Source organism: Neofelis nebulosa, chromosome 6 (genome assembly GCF_028018385.1).
Source record: "Neofelis nebulosa isolate mNeoNeb1 chromosome 6, mNeoNeb1.pri, whole genome shotgun sequence".
Classification (NCBI taxonomy): domain Eukaryota; kingdom Metazoa; phylum Chordata; class Mammalia; order Carnivora; family Felidae; genus Neofelis; species Neofelis nebulosa.
In genome coordinates this window covers 144,880,757-144,897,013 of record NC_080787.1, presented here as the reverse complement: position 1 = coordinate 144,897,013, position 16,257 = coordinate 144,880,757, and the positions used below count along the sequence as shown (strand labels likewise).

Below are 16,257 nucleotides of genomic sequence, written 5' to 3'. Positions count from 1 at the left end.
TTGTATTCAGGCTCTTGGCTTGGAGCCAAACTCTTCTCTTCCGACCAAAGCAGGAATGTGGAGTCATCTGACACTCGTCCCCTAGCACCCTGCACCTTCTTACCCCAATACGATCAGCCTCTGTGCCTCCCGCCCGGTCTCCCTTCTACACAGATTTAAAGCAACCTGTCTTGGCCCCTTCAGACTATAACAGAATTATCATAAATCCAGTGGCTTATAAACAACAGAAATTTATTTCTCACAGTTTTGGAGGCTGGAAAGTCCAAAATCAAGTCACCACCAGCAGATTCAGTGCCTGGTTCATAGGCAGCCACCTCCTCATGGTGTCCTCGCATGGTAGAAGGGGCCAGGGAGCTCTCTGGGCAGCTCTACAGAACACTAATCCCATTCGCGAGGGCTGTGTCCTCAGGACCACACCCCAAGACCCCTCCTCCTAAGACCACCACACTGCGGTTTAGGATCCACATATGAATTTTGTGGGGACACAAACATTCAGTCTCACCCCTTACTGTCCCTACCGTACAAATCCACCAGGTCCTACTTTACTCTGCTCGGAACAGGTTGTTCCCCATCTCCAGGTTCTCTCCACGTCAGTCATTCTTCCTCATCAGGCAGTGGGCAGAAAATGATCGACCTAAAATGCTAATTTCAAGGTTCACCCCTGCTCCCCCCTTGAACTAGAAAGGCTCCATATTGCTTACAGGATCAAGTCAGGCCTCCCAGCTTGGCATTCGGAGTTCTCTGGGACCCAAGCCCATCTTCCAGTATCACCTCGAGTGAGCTACTCACATGCAACTAAGGGCAGGTCCCTCTAACAAGCAAGACTGCCTGGCCCCCCGACCCTGCCCCCTGGTGCTACCCTTTCCACCTGAGACACAAGGCCCACCTTTTGAGACACAAGGCCCACCTTTCAAGTGACTTATTCATCTTATGAAACTCAACGCATCATCTTGAACTAAGTCGTCCCCTCTTCACCTGCCTCCTCACAAGACCATAAACCTCCCGGGGGGTAAGGAAGTAGCTTAGTCAAAACTGAAACTGCTGGGCCCCAGCACCCAGGTGGGCACAGAGCAGGCATTCGACAACGCGGAAGCAACCAGGACCTCACGGGACAAGACGTGCAGACTCAACGAACAGTCTACATTCACCGCCTCCTTGCCTTTCTTCGTTCACTCCTCAAACCACTGCGATTTAGCTCTATCAAATCACAGCCAAAAAAACCAAAAAAACCTCTGGCCACTTCTTAATCCTTCTTTCTTCTTGACCCTTCCACGGCACTGGACGTCGCTGGCCATCTACACTCCTCCCTACCGGCCCCACCCCCATCTCTCTCACGGCACAACTCTCCGGTGTTCGTCCCATTGCTCTGCCTTCTGTGCCAGGCTTGCTCACTATCTCCTGTTTTGCCATTCACCCCTTAAGTAGCTGGGTAACAAGGTCCGTCCCCCCTCTTTTATTCTCCTTAGGCAACGCACATCCTTTCCTGGGGCTTCTACTATAAACCCACCATCGAGATTCTCAACCCAGGTTACACAGGGTCAAGGACCCACCCAAGACAAAGTAAAATAAACCTGCTGGGGATGGGCTCACCATGTACACTTTATGTTAAAGTTTCCCAATTGATTCTGAAGAGATGCCAGGACTAGAACCACTGAGCCACACAGTAACCCCAGAACGGAACCTCACATTTCTCTCTCAGCATCCACAACTCCCCTGACCCTCTTGCCACCTGCCCATTGACCACTTCCGCTTCCTGCAGGCTCCCACCATAAAACCAAAGTCACTACCTTCTCTCAGATCTGCTGCCCCTCCTGGATTCCTGCATCTCTGTACTGACATCTCACCAGGTGCCCCAAGGCCCTCCCTTGCCTTGCCTGATACTGGTAACTAAGATCCGTGTATTCAACCTATTGAACGCGCCCTGGACCAAGCGCTACCCCTCCAGCCCTAGTAGGGTCGCACTTACCGTTCCCCCTTCTTCCACGTTCCGCATCTTCTGACTTACGGGTCTCCTTCTGACATACAGATCTCCTCATTCCTTCCCAGCTTAAAACTTCCCACAATAACAGAAAGCGCTCTTATTTATTTTAAATGGAGACAGAGAGCAAGAGAGAGAGTGCACATGCAGCAGAGAGGGGCAGAGAGAGAGAATCTCAAGCAGGCTCCATGCTCAGGGTGGAGCCCGACGCGGGGCTGGATCCCACGACCCCGGGATCACGACCTGAGCCGAAATCAAGAGCTAGACGCTCAACAGGCTGAGACACCCAGGTGCCCCACAAAGAGCTCCTATTTAGATAGGGTGAAGTTCAAATTCCTTGGGACGGTACATAAGACCATTCCCATTCACCATCTTTCTCTCCTCTTCCTTCCCAATCCAAACTTGTACCACCTTCTCCAACGTCTTTAGCCCTAGGAGAATCATGCTGCTCTTCAACACAGCATATAAGTTTAGGATCATAAAACACCAGATATACTGTTTCCACTGTGGAGAGTGTGACCCACACAGGGGTGTCTGGGTGGCTCGGTCGGTGAAGCGTCCGACACTTGATTTCAGGTCAGGTCATGACCTCAAGGGTTCGGGAGTTCGAGCCCCACACGGGCTCCACGCTGACAGTGCGGAGCCTGCTCGCGATTTTCTCTCTCTCCCCCCCCCCCCCCCGCCTCTGCTCCTCTCCTGCTCGTTCTCTCTATATATCAAACACATAAATAAACTTTAAAAAAAAAAAAAGAGTATGATAGGCTCGCGCGCACGCAACACACACTCCTATTATTCTCTCACTAAAAGTCAGTTTAAATGTGACCTACCTTCCTGTCAGGCCTACCCACTTCAGCCTCCATAAAATCCCTATATCCCCCCCGCTCTTCTATATATAAACCTCTATCACACTCATGACCACACCATGTAAGATTATTGACACAGCTGCTCTCTGGCTCTCCATTTGTTCTCAGAGGCCTAGAACATACGTCTTTTTTCCAAAGCAAGTTTGTGTGACATTAGAGAAATTATAAAATGTGGCTGTATCACAGGCAAATACCCTGGCACAGACAGGGCGCTCAGACAGACAACGCTTTTTTCTCAAGAGACAGATTATCACAGGCTAGGAAATACCAAAGAGAGAGAGAAAGAGAAAATATCTGCTTTCAGCCCACTGTTTTAATTATGAAAAGCAGAGAATGCTGTTCCTCAAAAAATCAGTCACTGACAAGTTAACTAACCATCTTTGGTGGGAATTACTGAATACTCTATTAAATGGAAGTCAGAACCAGAATTTTTCCAACTGAAGACTGAAATTCTTTACTTCTCTTACAGTCATCCCCAAGTAAATAAAAGGGTAGAAACTATGGTCTTCAGCTTGGGATGGACAGTAGATAATGAACTTGCAGGAAAATCAAACTTTACAGCCGTGGACTACAGGAAGACTATCATTTGATCTTACTACTTTTTTCTTGGCATAAGTCCCATTTTCTAATGGTCTTCTTGTTCCTGACTATTAGAAATTATTGGCAGTTTACACTAACAGGCTTCCATCATGTTTCATCTCCAAATCCTACTGTGGCTGTTCATTCCAATCAAAACCAAAATAGATCAATTTTTGAGATTAAAAAAGGAGGGACATTAAAAATATAAATTACGCTTCCTTTCGGCCGGGACCGCCATCTTCCAAAATGACCAACACAAAGGGAAAGAGGAGAGGTACTCGCTATATGTTCTCTGGGCCTTTTAGAAAACATGCAGTTGTTCCTTTGGCAACATACATGCGAATCTACAAGAAAGGTGATATTGTGGACATCAAGGGAATGGGCACTGTTCAAAAAGGAATGCCCCACAAATGTCACCGTGGCAAAACCGGAAGAGTCTACAGTGTTACCCATCATGCTACTGGCATTGTTGTAAACAAACAAGTGAAGGGCAAGATTCTTGCTAAGAGAACTAATGTACGTATTGAGCACATTAAGCACTCCAAGAGCTGACGTAGCTTCCTGAAGCGTGTGAAGGAAAATGATCAGAAAAGAAGGAAGCCAAGGAGAAAGGTACTTGGGTTCAACCGAAGCGCCAGCCTGCCCCACCCAGAGAAGCACACTTTGTGAGAACCACTGGAAAGGAGCCTGAGCTGTTGGAACCCATTCCCTATGAATTCATGGCATGATAAATGTAAAAAAAAATAAAAGACTTCAAGACCGTTAAAAAAAAAAACAGGACAGAAAAAAATATAAATTACACAAGCAATCCAAAATCCTTCCGATATGATCTATAATAAATTTTGAACATCAAATAAGATTATAAAGAACTATTAAATCATTAAATCTATGCTATACCAACTTCAGAAAATGAAATTTGTGAATATAGCATTAAAAACTTGTAAAAAAGCAAATTCTGCATAAGAAAATGGATCCATAAGTATGAGTGTTTTTATTCATTCATCTCACTTATGCCATAGACGTGGCTAGAGACTTAATGAGCAGGAAGGTTAAATGCTGAATGCTTTCACGGTTTATCAGATTCTCAAATTTGCAGCAGTACTGTGCCCCAGCTCTTAAAATTAAACAATCTCTCCCTATGCCCCCCCTTTAAAAATCAGGATAAGACCAAATGGCTGAAACCAGTCCTGCTGTATGCAGTTATGTAACTAGACAAGAAGGGTGTGAAAGTTTGAATGAAAATATTCGAAGTGACAGCTTTCCACCTTAGTCTTGCCGTGCCCTCTCCAAACTGCAGGGAGCAGATGGTAATTTTCAAGCACATTTAGACCAGGCTTGGAAGGACAACTCAGTGATAAAGAAGTAACTGCAAAGGGGAAGGGGGGGGGGGGGGGGAACCCACATGTTTTGCAACCTACAGTTTTTAATCTAGAAAAGCTTTAGAATCGGTTCACACAAACGGAAAAGCTGCCATACGCACAGTTCCATATAAAAAATGCTGGTGTATAAATTACAAAATAAATTTTTAACAGTTTCCTTTTCACATTTGCACTATAGTATGCCAGTAAATACTGGAATGTTTAAGGTGGGGGGGGGGGCACCCGAAAGTCAAATCTAAATATTATATAAGCCACTAAACAAGGCATACTCACTCTTCCCTGCTCTCAGTCTCGTCATGGCCAAAAACCAAGATAATGCCATTGGCATCAATACCAGTACTGCTGTCCAGCATGATGGCACATCAGGTGTAAGGCCAAAAGTTTAAAGGATAACAGAAAAGAAATAAATTACACATTTTTTATTCATTTTCATTACAAATGCAAGACTGACTCCTGTACTGGTTAAGGGACAGAAAGCTCTCTGCCTCTTCTTCTCTTCAAACCACACTAAGAAAGAAAACGAAAGCAGTTCCAGAACAGGTGACCAGCACCTTTGTTAGGGCCCCTCTCCCAACTCTAGCTCCACCTAGAATTTCCAGTTCAAAGAGCAAGTTCAGGAAAAAAGCCCTCCTTCGCACGACAGCCTAGGGAGGCAAACAAGTAACAACGCTTGTGAGCAGGAGGGCCTGGCGGAACCCCCACACCAGAAGTTTGGACCCAGGCCAAGGCCACACCAGGGCCTCTGCTTCTACCCACTGGGCCACCTGTCCTTTAATTTCAAGTGGCTTATGCCTGGCATTTAAGCTTCCCAGGAGTTACATACTGCCTCTACATGGGGAGGAGACTAGGGTTCTAAACACTCCTGAAATTGTGGGGGGTGGAAGAGAGCAGCTGGGTTTGTGGTCAGAAAACCCAGGTTCAGCTTTTGACACTTCGGAACTGTATAACCTTGGGAATGTTACTTAACCTACACCTCAACCTCCTCATCTGGAAAACGGGAATACCCCCGGCACTATGCAGCAGGCCTGTGACGAGGTTCAAGTGAGATTACAGATGTAAAAGCCCTTAGCAAATGGCACTAATCTTACTAAGGCGACCTTCTAGTTGTTCTCATACTTCAAGCAAGCCCAGGGCAGGAAACAGAAGTTTCCCTCCATCACAGTGGCCCTCCGCAGGACTCCCACAGATTCAACCATTGGCTTTTCTGGGCCATTACAACTTTGGAGTAAATTAGAAGTCAGAGACCCCAAATTTCTATCTCTTGGCTCTTCAGTTTAGATAACTGCATCAATCATTTTTTCTAATCCCCCCCCCAAGTTTCTTCCCCTTACATTTTATGCTACAGTTTCAACAAAATATGACTGACACATTTTATGAAACAAACCAATGAGTTTTTTTAAGCAATAGGGGGTCCCTAGATCTAAGCATTTTGAAAGCTGACATCATTTGCTTGACATCATGAGAATATACACATATACACACACCTACAATGCAATAAATGGCCTATATATATGGCTATAAGAAAGCCAACCAGGAGCATCGTCTTAAGAACAGGACCCAACATGTAATGCTGGGGAGATGGCTTGACAAAGTGGCCAAGAGTCTGAAGCAGCACTAATTGAATTCAATTCCACCTTATTCACTGCGAGTACTGGGCAATGTTACTTAATCTCTCTGTGCCTTAGTTTCATCATCTGTATATAATGAGATAGCAGTATATACCTCAAGGAACCGCTGTGAGGTTGAATGAGTTAATATATGCAAAATACTAAAACAGGCATGTGGCACACAGTGGGGTGTTGTGTTTATACTGTCATTTAGTGTGTCCTGAAAAGTGTAGATCATATGATCATCATATACACATATATGATGTGTTCTACACATTCACATACCTGAATGTACATGTGTAAGCATACACACATCTTTCCATGTGGAATCTGCAATAAATTCATTTAGGTTAACATTAAGCAACATAAGCTGAGTGTTTGCTCTGTGCCGGGCACTGTTCTAGGAGGTCAATACATATGAACACGATTAATCCTCATAATAAGCCAACAAAGAGACTAAGCTCTAGAAAGACCCCAGACCCACTATCTTACTCACTATCTATAATCAGTCTACATGGCCACAGTTACAATCACAATACATGAACACAGATTACATAACCAAATTTTTTCCCTATAAATCTGGTAAGAAAACCATTGTAGTCTTTATTTTCATATTATTTTCACAAATTGTCTTGTTTATAAAAATATCATAGCATCTCTAAGGATCCAAGAGAGAGTAGCCAGCTGGTTCCTATATTCCAAAGCCAACTGCTCAGATATAAATCAATGGATTATATATTCCCATTTCCAACTGTCGGATTTCAAACAGATAAATACACTCATGCACACTCACATATCAGATTTAGGGCTCCATTTGAAAGGATAGACTCTTTTGATGAACTTAAGGTTCATGGTTTTAACCAATACTCATATAGCTAACTTAGTGCTTGACTTGATTATTAACATTTCACCTTAATAGGAATTATAAAATGATTATTTTACAACTTTTATCAGAAACACTGCCTACAATAGGTGATATGTTGTCAAAACAGAGAACTAAAAATAAAAATAAACATACAGTTTAACCAAGTGACTACTCATTTGTGAAATAAATACCAGTTAAACCAGGACAACATGTGAAACGCACAAAAGAAACAGGTCTGTGTACTGTTTACCGTAATCACACGCTTCTATTTTAACATACGTGTTCCACAAATGAAACAGCTTGTATTCTACAGAATGGAAACCTGTATGCACTTGTATATAGCAATATTTTTGTCGCCGAAGTTCACTCTCAATGTCAATTCAGGCTTAAATTCCCAGCTTTTGAAAATGAAAGAGCAATTTGCTTATTAACTTTTTAAAGTGCCATCCACACTTCCTGAAAGCTTAGTGCTAATTCTGAATAATAATTTAGATATTATTCTTTCCAAAACTAGATATTATTCTTTAATCTCCCTGACCCATGTTCATTTATCCCTTCATGTTAAAGTGAGCTGACCCTGAAGACGTTATCATAGCTTGGATTTTACCTTTCACACATGTTCCATTCCATAGGAGAAGCACCTATCCCACTCCCAATAGCCCCGAGCTAGTAGTTTATCAATAAAAGCCTTGTCAAATGGCACAACATGACAAAAAAAAGTGTCCAGTAGCTAACTGGAAGTGAACAGGACAAAGCAATGAAAGAAAGAAAAGCCAATGTTACCACCAAACACGTTTTGTTAATTTATTCTGATGATCCTGTTTTTGTTTTAATTATTTGTGGTAATTATGGCAGTTAATGTGCTGTAACATTTTCGCAAAAGAAATGAACTCTCAATATCATAAAACCTTCCCAAATCTCTCACTGTTTCCTCTGCGTCCAACACACTCAAACACAACAACTAGATCACACCGTGTTAGTTGATTTCCAGAGTCTGAACCAATTCTATGTTAATGGGATCATTTGGAGGGTGGAGAGGGGAGTTGAGTCCTCAATCATTTACATCAGTAAGATCCAAAGCACAGGGAATAGAATAGTCTAGATTTCCTCAGTCCTGAAACAATTCTGTCAATTCTGAGATCTACCCACACCGTCTGCCTTGGGTCTGAAGAGGCTACTTAATAGGCCTGAAAAAATGAACCACTCAAAACTTCAGCAGGGTCTGCTACTCCCATCATCCCTAACCCCTGCCTCCCACCCCCACCCCCACAAAGTGTCTCTAAACTGCCTCAGGTATGGGTGGTAAGGATTTCCACAGAAAATCCACAAATAAAAATTAACACTCACTCAAGCCCAAAGAAAATAGCCATTTCAAGTTCATTCTAGCTCATCATGGCAATTATGTTCAATTGTTAACGAAAGAAAAGAAAGGAGAGGAAAGGAAAGGAGAGGAGAGGAGAGGAGAGGAGAGGAGAGAAGAGAAGAGAAGAGAAGAGAAGAGAAGAGAAGAGAAGAGAAAAGAGAAAAAGAAAGTGGGAAAGGGGGTACTAGTTAGCTAACTAGCTCTGGTTCACAAAGTAAACTGTTAATGCCATAATTCACAACTCGCTGAAGAACCGTATGTTTTGTGAAAACATTCATAATAACATTTTCACACACGCACACACACACACAAATGTGTGTGTGGGGGGGGTGGGGGTGGTTTCCAGTGAGTTCTACTGGTAAATTCTTTACAACTATCACCTCATTTAACCCTCATAAAAACCTATGGAGGCAGGCAATAATAAATATCAAACTCATCTCACAGAAGGAGGAACCATCTCTCAGGTTGAGACTGAGCTTGAGAGCTCAAAAGCAAACAAGAAGTGCCTGTGTCATGAGGGTGACACAAGATAAGACAAGAGCAACTATCCTAGCAAGTCAAAAGAAATCAGACCTTTGTCCTACCACAAAATGCCTCCGTGGAAGAAGAAAGCAGCAGGTTTCCAACAGGCTCCAGCTGCACCCTATCCCAACCCACAGGGTGACCTGAAGGTAAAACCAAGGCCTCCTTGGAAAGGAACAGCAGGCCCCAAAATGACCAACTTTGGGATCCACCATTAGGACTCATTATCATGCCCTGAGTGGAAAGAAAAGTCATCCTTAGGACAATGTTGGGACTCTGAAAGAAGCGTCAAGACCGTCTTAAAGAATATATCAAAGTATTTCAAATCACCTTCATATAGACTTTGATCTAGTCTCACAACACATCAGGATACAGGCTGATTGAAGGGCTATAATTCCAATGTGTTAGGATCTAAACCTGGAATTCTGAAGTTCTAATCTCTAATCCAGTCCTCGAGCTCTAGAAGATTATAAAGTACCACCCTATGCCATGGTCCTGCTTACTCCATCAGTCAAACAGATTGCCTATGTGCAAATGATGCATACAGCACATCCCTCAAAGTAACATTAAACGTTTCTAGGCATTACCCCTTCTATCGGCATTGTAACAAGATCCTCCTGCATCTTTCAGCAAGCTCAGAAAGGCATAAGGAACGTTTCAGTTTTCAAGCCTAAATCTGTTTGGTAACCCTCTCTTCCTCTGTTCTCCCAATTACGTGGGGGAGGAAGAAACAGGGAGTATAAAAACTAAACTATAAATGAAAAGCGAGAATCTAGTCTCCAGGAAAGTCTTGTCTCTGGGAACACTAATGATTATATCTGAAAGCTCTAAAACACAGTAAAGCATGGCTCACAGGCAGAGGAAAATATAAGTCATTAGCTATTAATAGAGCCAGAGAGTCAATTGTTATAATTAAATCACAGTTTAACCTTCTGCGTAATTCTGATTTAGTCTTGACATGTTTCCTTGTGGTCAGTTTTGGAAAAACAACTGCTATTGGTACAATGTTTGGTTCAGAGAGAAAAAAATGACATCCTTCTAGCTAGAAAAGAACCATAGGCTTAGGGGTCTAATTTTAATAAAAACATTGTATCAATGAAGTCCAATCACTGGCTCCTAAATTTTTTAAGTGAAGACAGACTTAAACACAGAAACAAACTAAATGTGAGGTGCCTGGGTGGCTCAGTCGGTTAAGCGTCAGACTTTGGCTCAGGTCACGGTTTCGCGGTTTGTGAGTGCGAGTCCCGCGTCCGGCTCTGTGCTGACAGCTCGGAGCCTGGATCCTGCTTCGGATTCTGTGTCTCCCCCTCTCTCTGCCACTCCGCCACTTGTGTGCTCACTCGCTTGCTCTCTCTCTCTCTCTCTCTCAAATATAAATAAGCATTAAAAAAAGAAAAAACAAACTAAATTTATGAAGGCTACTGCAAATTGAACAAAGGAAACATTCTCACTCAAAGTCCCTCCATGCTAAAAGTCCCTCCATGCTAATGCCGAGATAAAGAGTAGAAACAGAACTTCCCCCAATTTGGAAGAAAATATGTAAATAGCAAGTATTTACACAACTGGAAGTGTCCCTTTTCTAGACTAACCCAACTTAAAGGTAACAATTCAAGGTAACAACGCCTCTGTAATACCTAGAGAAGAAGCATTTCCTGCCAATCGGGCTAAAGTCATTTAGCTAACTACATTTAAGCCTCGGATTTTCTGAAAAGACAAATCAGCTCTGAACATGTGCTGGGCTTTTTCATTATTTCAGTATTCTACATGAAGGACTCAATCGATAAATATTCAAATAAATTAACTGGGTAAGAAGTTTACTGCACTTAGTCATGCGAATGAAGTAGTAATTTCAACTAACAATCTTTGCAAAATTCCATGTTACATTGTACAGGCTCAATTCAAACCCACTCCTGACACCCTACAGCTATAAATTATCTCTGGAGCCTGAAAGGGAAAGACAGGCCAGGTCGGAAATAGCATAACAGTTGGACAGTTCCAGCTTACAGAAAGCAAACCCTGCAATAACCTAGACCCACAGTCTTCAGAAGTCTAATCCACTGTCGCAAAGAGAGAAAAAAATCCTTTCCAAAGAACACTCTTCTTTAAAAAATACACTCTTTATTTTTACTTCTTAAGTATACAATTAAATATGAGAACGTCAAAAGCAAACCAGAAAACAGAAGCTGCAAAATAACAAGGAACGAGCCGAACCCTTAATGGTCGGATGGTGTTTGGAGAACAAAGAGGGTGTATGTTTCCTCTTCAAAGTCAGAAGTTCTGGGTCCCCATTCCAGGCTTCTGAAGACCGAGGAACAGTCCCTGCTGCTGGAGGGGGCTCTGGTATACACAGAGAAGCCAAGTATCTGATTCTTTCCGTACGTAATAGGAACACTCAAGGAACCAGAGCTGGTGCATTGCAACATGGTAATAATAACATACCCACACAGAATGTGTGCTAAACAGTGCCCTGGGCTGTTAATAAAAATTTGTTAAACGTGTATGCAAAGTTCTAGAGATTCATACAAAACCCTGTTAGCCAGTTTTTAATATCTGGGTAGAAGGATTATGGAGGGGTTTTTATGTCTATACTTGTTACATTATCTGGATACTTTACAGAAAACACCAATCATTTCTCCTGTCAGAAAAAAAAAAAATTAAGCCGATTTTCCTTTTTTCCATTTTTTAATTCAATGTGGCTTTAAAGAAGGGATAAGTTTAGCATCTTCAACCAGGTCAGTGGCGTTCTTTCAAATATGCCCTCTGAGCCCCAGACCACTTACAAAAAAAAAAAAAAAAAAAAAAAAAACACCAAACAAACAAAAAATAAAACGGAACAAAACAAAAAACCACAGAACAGTTGTAATGACCACAGCAGAACCAGTTACTGGACGGACACGTGCCTTAAATGAATAACAGTGAGTATGCAATTCTTTCTACTTGGGGCACCTGGGTGGCTCAGTTGGTTAAACATCTGACTTTTGATCTTGGCTCAGGTCATGATCTCACAGTTCAGGGGATCAAGCTCCACGCTGGACTCTGTGCTGAAAAGTGTGGAGCCTGCTTGGGATTCTCTCTCCCTGCCTCTCTCTCTCTCTCTCTCTCTCTCTCTCTCAAAGACATAAACTTAAAAAACAAACAGTTTTTACTCAGCAGAAATTCTAAAATATTAGGTATAGCTTTAATTTTCAGGAAGAAAAAAATACTTTAAGTTCTGGTGTGTTAAATATGTATTTGCGGAACTGTACTAATTACAATGAGAAGCTACTCTGTGATTATTAAAAACGACTAGACTTTACGTTTAGGGTGAGGGATTGTTAACAGTTCTTCCGTTCACCCTACTCTACCTCACATGATTTTGCACACTTGCAGGCACTTACGGCTTAGAATGCCAATCAAATCCCCAACTACCTAGGGTCAGAAACTCAGTCATACTTTGTGGAGCCCTTTACACAGAATAGTGTTCACCAGATTACTGACCAATGGGCACTGTCCACTTTATAGACTTTAATTTAGCTATTGTTGGACTACAACATCAAAAAGAACTCTGGGGCGCCTGGGTGGCGCAGTCGGTTAAGCGCCCGACTTCAGCCAGGTCACGATCTCGCGGTCCGTGAGTTCGAGCCCCGCGTCAGGCTCTGGGCTGATGGCTCAGAGCCTGGAGCCTGTTTCCGCTTCTGTGTCTCCCTCTGTCTCTGCCCCTCCCCCGTTCATGCTCTGTCTCTCTCTGTCCCAAAAATAAATTAAAAACGTTGAAAAAAAAAAATTTAAAAAAAAAAAAAAAAAAAAGAACTCAAAAGCAAAGAATAAACTCAAAGAAGTTTCCTAACATTATAGGGTACAGTACAGATCACCATACAGAAGGAACTAATGTTCACACTAAACAGACCATATTTCTCCATTTATTAATCAGCTATTATAAAATACAAGCAAAAGTTTTAAATTTTAAAACCTATTTCAGGTAAAGCTTTTCAACTGCAGATTAGAAACCGAATGAGAAAGTCAAATGACGAAAACATCCATTGCCAAACAAAAACAAATCCTGAAAGATTCTCCCCCTACCCCTCCAAACTGCAGTTTACCTAGAGTCTTATATTTGCTAATACAGTAAAAGGATACTTTTTAAAAAGCAGAAAACCAGGCAAAGTTGAGTTCTGGGGTTTTGACTGTCTTCCTCCTATTACAGGAAAATAAACCCTGACCCTCTGACCCTCCCCTTTCACTTCTAGGAAATTTATCTTGAAGAAATACTTTCACAAGGATTCACGGTAAGAGAGCACTCTTTGCAACATCATATGTCACAGTAAAATACTGGCATCAGCCCAAATATCCCTCAGTCGGAAATCTGGTTAAATAAATGACGATATAGCCACACAAAGGAATACGGTGCGACATTCTCTAGATAGGGACAGCACAAACACAAAAGAACACGTCTGAGATACATTAAGTGCGGAAAGCAAGTTAAAGGAGAATATGTGTAACATTATACCGTTTTAAAACTTTATTTAGAAGTACATACAAAAGACTTACTATCTCTGAAGAGAGATTTCAGAGAATTTTTAGTCTTTTATAATTTCTGCATTAAGCATTTCCAGAAAGTGTTTAATCTCTGACAAGTAGTACTTTATGATGGCGGGGGGGGGGGGGGGGAGAGGGTGGAGAGAGAATAGAACTTATTCCCCTCCTTCCCCCCAAAATGTGACGTTCAGCAGTTTCCTAGAAACACTTGTAGTTGTGTGCACCTAATTTATTAAAAAACACCACGTGCGACAAGATTTGGAAGCGGCCCCTGCTCGTTCAGCCTCCTAACCCCCTTGAAGTTACGAATATAAAAGACATTAAAAACGGGATTGTTTCTACGGATTTCCCGGCCTACAAACTAAGGAATCCACAATATGAATTTACAAAAGCCACTTACGTGTTAGAGACCGTTCCTCCGAGAGAAAACTACGTACGCGGTTTCTCTTGAGAATTCCGTCCTGAGTAAGAATGCTAGGGTCCGGGATCACCCGAGCTGCCACGATAACAATACGGAAGTTCATACTGGCCAGCAACAGAGGGTCTCCAATCTAACCATAAACTTCTCCAGCACCCTCAAGATTTCCCAGCACTGTGTCCCACCTTCTCTATTTTCGGAAAAAGTGAGGCTTCGAAGTGGGAGGGCGGTAGTTACGCACAGTGCGGAATGTAGACTGGCACAGGTCCTTCCTTGCACACCATCTTTGATGCACGTAGGTAAAACGTTCTCTCCCGGGGACCGGCAGCCCTGTGTTGAGGAGCTATGTGCTAGAACTGGTCCAGCACCACCTGCTCAAAGACAGCCGTGCAAGGATACTTCGAGTTGTGACACTTTGGCCAGAAACAGCCACAGGAGTGTCACAAAAAGGACAGCAGTGACGTTTCAGCAAACCCGGTGTCAAAAAGGTGCCCTCGTGCATTTTTAATTCGCCAGAGAAAGCCAGCAATTGTCCTTCAATCATCAGTGTCAGGGCCAATGACACGGCTTCCCTGCCTTCCTCGGGGTCCACAGGAACTGTTACAATTGGCTTACCATCTACACGCTCCTTAAAGGCTTTAACAAAACAAAACAAAACGGAACACCTCCCCTCCCTAACCCACACAGATATTTGTCTTTTTCTTCTCTTTCCCCTTCCATCAAGTAGTAAGAGAGGAAGGAAAAAATTAATGTGACTGTCTGCTCCTCAGGTCAGAAAAACATACAAAGACAGTTAAGAGTTCACACAAAGCAGTGTTTAAATTTTGACTCTTCGGAACTGTGTATATGCAGAAGCTGCTATAAGTTAACATTCTGCTATTTAATATTTTTAAGTCTTCGCACAAGATCACACATTATGACTGACTGAAGGGTATGACCTGAAAATTGTTTTTTTTATTTTTTTATTTATTTTTATTTTTTAAAAAAAAATTTTTTTTAACGTTTATTTATTTTTGAGACAGAGAGAGACAGAGCATGAATGGGGGAGGGGCAGAGAGAGAGGGAGACACAGAATCGGAAGCAGGCTCCAGGCTCCGAGCCATCGGCCCAGAGCCCGACGCGGGGCTCGAACTCACGGACCGCGAGATCGTGACCTGAGCCGAAGTCGGACGCTTAACCGACTGAGCCACCCAGGCGCCCCTTTTTATTTTTTTTTTAATGTTCGTTTATTTTTGAGTGAGTGAGAGAAAGAAAGAGAGAGAGAGAGACAGACAGACAGACAGACAGACAGAGTGAGATCAGGAGAGGGGCCGAGAGCGAGGGAGACACAGAATCTGAAGCAGGCTCTAGGCCCCAAGCTGTCAGCCCAGAGCCGGACACGGGGTTCAAACTCACGGACCATGAGATCATGACCTGAACCGAAGTCCACAGCCCAACCAACTGAGCTACCCAGGTGCCCCTGAAAATTATTTTTAATGAAAATTCTATAATGTTATTCCTCAATTCACCAAATTCCTTACTATTGTTTAATAACAAAACAAAGCAATGTGTCAATGACATTTATTACTTTAACGCTACGGGGTTTTTTCAAAGTTTATTTATTTTTGAGAGAGAGAGAGAGAGAGAGAGAGAGAGAGAATGAATGAGTAGGGGAGGGGCAGAGAGAGAGGGAGACACAGAATCCAAACAAAGCAGGCTCCAGGCTCAGGGCTGTCAGCACACAGCCCGAGGTGGGGCTCGAACCCACAAACCTCGAGATCATGACCCGAGCTGAAGTCAGACACTTAACTGACTGAGCCATCCAGACTCCCCAACCCTACGGTTTTAGAGTACAAAATAGTATCCAGGAAAGATAGTAGAGAGAAAAGGAGATTAAAATTATTTTCTAGGTACTGTTTGGGAAGAACTATAAAAACAAATGAAACCTTCAGAAGAAGCTACGCAACAATCTGAATAAAAAATAGCACGCATAACCCCAAGGAAATTCCGGACATAATTTAGGAAAAATGCCACTGGACACAGAAGACCAGAAATGAAGACTCAATGTCCCAAATTTGTTGACATTTAATAAACATGTTTCTCTAGGAAGCTGGTGCTCAATTAATTAGTTAAAGTATATGTGCTCAGGCAGTGAAGTTTCTCCCTAGCAGATGGTACAACAGGCTTTA

General features: G+C 42.6%; 1 protein-coding gene and 1 pseudogene across 12 annotated transcripts in view; one reads left to right on the top strand and one right to left on the bottom strand.

Annotated features, from left to right (window-relative positions):
• ARID1B (AT-rich interaction domain 1B) overlaps positions 1–16,257 on the bottom strand; it is a 450,488-nt gene that overhangs the window by 357,857 nt on the left and 76,374 nt on the right. The window lies entirely within an intron of this gene.
• Positions 3,667–4,180, top strand: LOC131515502 (large ribosomal subunit protein eL21-like; annotated as a pseudogene).